Source organism: Lipotes vexillifer, unplaced genomic scaffold (genome assembly GCF_000442215.2).
Source record: "Lipotes vexillifer unplaced genomic scaffold, Lipotes_vexillifer_v1.1 scaffold91, whole genome shotgun sequence".
Taxonomy (NCBI): Eukaryota; Metazoa; Chordata; class Mammalia; order Artiodactyla; family Lipotidae; genus Lipotes; species Lipotes vexillifer.
The window spans coordinates 4,786,915-4,791,731 of record NW_006777583.1 but is presented as its reverse complement, the minus strand read 5'-3'; the positions used below and the strand labels follow the sequence as shown (position 1 = coordinate 4,791,731).

The 4,817-nt window shown below is 42.2% G+C and overlaps 1 pseudogene; it reads right to left on the bottom strand.

The window, feature by feature from the left end:
* Positions 1–2,131: 2,131 nt before the first annotated feature.
* On the bottom strand, positions 2,132–2,831 carry LOC103091264 (GTP:AMP phosphotransferase AK3, mitochondrial pseudogene; annotated as a pseudogene).
* Between the last annotated feature and the right edge of the window lie 1,986 nt (positions 2,832–4,817).

Sequence of the window (4,817 nt, the reverse complement as noted above, 5' to 3'; positions counted from 1 at the left end):
AAGAATGAAATGTTTTCTGTAATTCTTTTTAAAAGGCTTGGTCCATTTTGAAAAATTGACAATGAATGAAAAATAAAAGCAAAAGAAAGAAAAATAAGTTTTCCCCTCAAATACATAAGAAACACTTGTTGGTATTTGTATTTGAAGTGCCTGGAGTAAGATGGGCTGAATTTTTCAAAGGCAGTTAGTAATAGCTTGTACAAGGACTTGTTTCATTTGATTTAGCACCAACTAAAATAAAAATAAATATACCATTTAAGATATAGTCTGGTTTCTCCTCCATTTCTCATACTGCCCCACTACTCCAGGGCACAGTACATAAGCACTCATTCTCAGATTACACACACTGGCAAGATTTTTTCCCCTTAAGATAGGATGTCAGCGAACGCCAGCAGGTATCAACTTCTTTGATCAGGAATAAAGAACTCCGCCTTCAGCAAATTCAATTGCTTTCCTGGTCCTGTCATATAAAGCCTTTCTATTGCCACATCTGTTTTCTAATTATGATGGTCATTTCTGTCAAGGAAATTTCCCACCAGGCATGCTTGATCTATTTCTATTTCCTAATGATACAGTATTTTATTTTATGCAGTATCACAAGTTTTCTTCTATTCATTCTTCTTTTTAAAATACTTTGTTACTCACCAAGGCATAGAGATCAAAAAGAGAACTGGCAAGTAGATCCTAAAACACACTTTTTTTTTGGCCGCATGGGATGTGGGATCTTAGTTCCCCAACCAGGGATTGAACCAATGCCCCCAGCAGGGGAAGTGCACAGTGTTAACCACTGCGCCACCAGAGAAGTCCCCTGAAACAAGTTTCTTAACCTGAGTAACATCTGAAAACATGTCAATTACATTTTCCATTAAAGAAAATGCATTCAATTTTGGTGCTTGTACAAGAACTTATAATGTCAGTTTCTGACAATGTTATATCCCTCAGTGAACACGTATTTTCAAAAGAAAACAAATCATATCGAAGTAATACTTTCCTAAATTTTTTTTATAGCAAATTGAAAATTCTGAGTAAACTGAAGGTATGTTTAACAACAAAAGTAATATAGCTCATACGGCCTCCTTATAGGTTTCTTAGTTTAAAGATAGCAGTAAACTCGCATTCTGCAGTGGATTGGTAAATCCAGTTATTTTTATCTGATATTTTATAGAGGTAGCATCTCACAAAACCACATCCCCTGTGCTAGAAATGTCCTTTTTTGGTATCTGGCTACACAAAGGCTTCTGATGAAATACTTTCTGCAAATTAGTATAATGTTAATTTTTTACTTTTCCAGAAAAATATGAAACCTTACCAATCACTTATTCTTACTGAACACAAGTTAGATTACTACCAGTTGCTCTTGTACTTCTGGTCTATAAGAATTTTTTAAAGTTTAGACATTTTTAATGTTTCTGAATTGCACACTCATAGAAGACAGCTGGATAAAACACACTAGACAATTTCAAAAAAAAAATCTTTTTTTATTAATTAATTTATTTTTGGCTGTGTTGGGTCTTCGTTGCTGCGTGCAGGCTTTCTCTAGTTGCAGAGGTGGGGGCTACTCTTTGTTGAGGTGTGCAGGCTTCTTGAGGTGCCTTCTCTTGTTGCGGAGCACAGGCTCTAGGCCCGTGGGCTTTAGTCGTTGTGGCTCTTGGGCTCAGTAGTTGTGGCGCATGGGCTTAGTTATTCCGTGGCATGTGGGATCTTCCCGGACCAAGGCTCGAACCCGTGTCCCCTGCATTGGCAGGGGGGGGGGTTTTTTTTTTTTTTTTTTTTTTTGCGGTTCGCGGGCCTCTCACTGTTGTGTCCTCTTCCGTTGCGGAGCAGACGCACAGGTCAGCGGCCATGGATCACGGGCGCAGCGCTCTACGGCATGTGGGATCTTCCCGGACCGGGGCACGAACCTGCGTCCCCTGCATCGGCAGGCGGGGCAGGCGGATTCTTAACCACTGCACCACCAGGGAAGTACCCAAAAGACAAATCTTACTATCAAACTCATTTGGCATATCCTCAGTATCCCGAATAAAATCCACAGAAGTGAAACTAATATAATTTTCAAAGAATTCATTCATGCTGGGGTCTTAGAACAAGGAACTCCATGTGAAGAAAGGAAGAGTTCTGCTCATCTTGCTAATCACAAGGATTTTTCCTCGTGGGGTAATTGAGTTTTTTGGTGTCTCTGTGGGACTTTTGCTTGCAGGAAAGCATGCATACAGGCCCAGATCTGATTGGTTTCTGTTCCAGAAAATGTTTCCAACACTCCCTTTTTCTCGTAATATTCCAGGACCAGTTTTCTTTGGTCTTAGTAAACCTTCATTCTCTTGATAAGTGTTTCTGGTTTATCATCCACACGCTGAATGAGAGGCTCTCCAGTCACATCATCCACGTCGACTGCTTTGGGAGGGTTAAATTCGAGGCTGTAAGCCGTGGCCACTGGCTGGATGAATCCAGCGAGCCGTGAGGCGTTGCCGGATGACCTCAAAGGGCACGTTCAGGTTCATCACCAGGTGTACCTGATAAACTCTATCCAGGGCTTCAGCCTGTGTGAGTGTCCTGGGGAAACCACACAACAGCCAGTTATACTGGGTGAAATTTTTCAGCTCCTGGAGGATCAGCCGAGTCACGAGGTCGTCTGGGATGAACTTCCCCTGGGCCATGAAAATGTTGGCCAGCACACCAATTGCTGTGTCCCTCAGCATGTTGTCTCGGAGCACGTCCCCGCTGGAGAACTTCTTTAGCTGGAAGTGTTTGATGATGCGCAGCGCCAGGGTACTCTTGCCGGAGCCCGGGGTGCCCATGATCACGGAGCGCTGGAACTGCCTTGACGCTCCCATGGCTGCTGAGTGAGGCCAGGGCCAAGCCAACGGTTGGGCTTCTGGTTGGACGCCAGCTGCGCCTGTGGGCTCGCTCCCAGTCTCGGCGGCCCGACGTCGGGGGTGGAGCCACGAAGAAGCGCAGAGGGTGAGAGGGCGTAACCCACGTGGAAACGGACGGACGCTACGGAAGAAGAGGGTATGCGTGAGTTGTAAGATTGAGTCAAGGAATTCTCCCACAATGCAGTGTGAAGGGCGGAAGAGGTGGGAGGTATGAAAGGAAAATGAAGAAACAGTGTAGATTCAAAAGTTCCACCTTTCGCAGGTGGAAAAGGAGAGGAGGGAGGGTTACAGTACTTAAAGAGATTATTAAAGACAAGAATTTCTGGAATTAAAGAATGATACAAGTCACGGAACTAGACCGCGGAACAGTTCAGAACATCTAGAAGCAAATGTTGGCAAAGGTATAAGTAGGTCTCTCGCGCTCCTGCTGGTGGGGTGCCCCCACAGCTGGTTTGGAAGGCATCTTGGCAGTGGCCATTTTTAAAAAAAGTTTATTCTCAGTATCTTCCTTGGAAAAACACTCTCAAGTGACAAGAAGGGTATAGGATGTTCATTTCAGCCTTATTTATAACAGCAAAAAAATATTAACAATTTAACTGTTCATTAATTAGAGAATAGCTAAGTGAACCTTAACCATACTATGGAATATTAATGCAGCAGCTAAAAAGACAGATCTCTATGTGCTAGCCTGAAAAGATTTCTAAGACATTGTAAATGCAAAAAGTTGCAGAATGATACAATTTAGGTTAAAGAAAGATGTAATTTATGTTTAAATATAACAATTAAGTGAACTGGGAAGCTGGGTTTCAAGCAGTGGAAGGACATGACTTGATTTTTGTTTTTAGATGATTGCATCTGCAAGAAGGAGAGCAGTTAGAAGGCTATGTCAATAGACCAACAAAGAGGTGAGAAAGTACTATTTTAATTTTAATTTCTTCAATATAAGTGAGATTGAGCATCTTTTCATTTGTTTATGGACCATTTGCACTTTATTTCCATGTAGAATTTTTAAAGTGACAGTTACCTTCTAATCATTTCCCTGGAAAAATACTTGGGGTTTGGTTTACTCAACAAGATGTGAAACAGATCCTCAGCTTTGTCTCAGGTGGTCCAAGTGCACTGGCTTAATACAGTATCAGACTGTGCATCATATGGTGCTACTCTAATTAGAGGCTGCTGAGCCACCAACCCTGCATCCGCTTCCTTCTCTAACCATTTTTTTTAAATAAATTTATTATTTATTTATTTATGGCTGTGTTGGGTCTTCGTTGCTGCATGCGGGCTTTTCTCTAGTTGTGGCAAGTGGGGGCTACTCTTCATTGCGGTGTGCAGGCTTCTCATTGCAGTGGCTTCTCTTGTTGCGGAGCACGGGCTCTAGGCGCGCAGGCTTCAGAAGTTGTGGCCCGTGGGCTCAGTAGTTGTGGCTTGCGGGCTCTAGAGCGCAGGCTTAGTAGTTGTGCCACATGGGCTTAGCTGCTCCGCGGCATGTGGGATCTTCCTGGACCAGGGCTCCAACCCGTGTCCCCTGCGTTGGCAGGCAGACTCTTAACCACTGCTCCACCAGGGAAGTCCCTCTAACCATTCTTGAGCCACTTCATTTCTGAAAAAGATGCATAAAAATGATGTGATGGCTTGTTCTCATTCTATGAGCCAGAGAGAAAGCTATTTCCAGAAAAAAGATTTTGGGACTGGAAACCTAATTTCTGTATTTTTATTTTATGGTAGCAAAGTAGAACTGCTGCTCTAATTTCTCAGACCAAAAAAAATAGTTTTTGCTATTTTAGATATTTAAGTTAGTCAGAGAATCTCTTTTATTGTTGCTATATTCAAAAGAGTTACACTGAATACATAAGGTGTTTCAAAAGGTATATGGATGTTTAATAGAAATTTAGCTCATATCTTCCAGCAAAGGAAAAAAAAATCATGTTATAACTTGAAACAGTA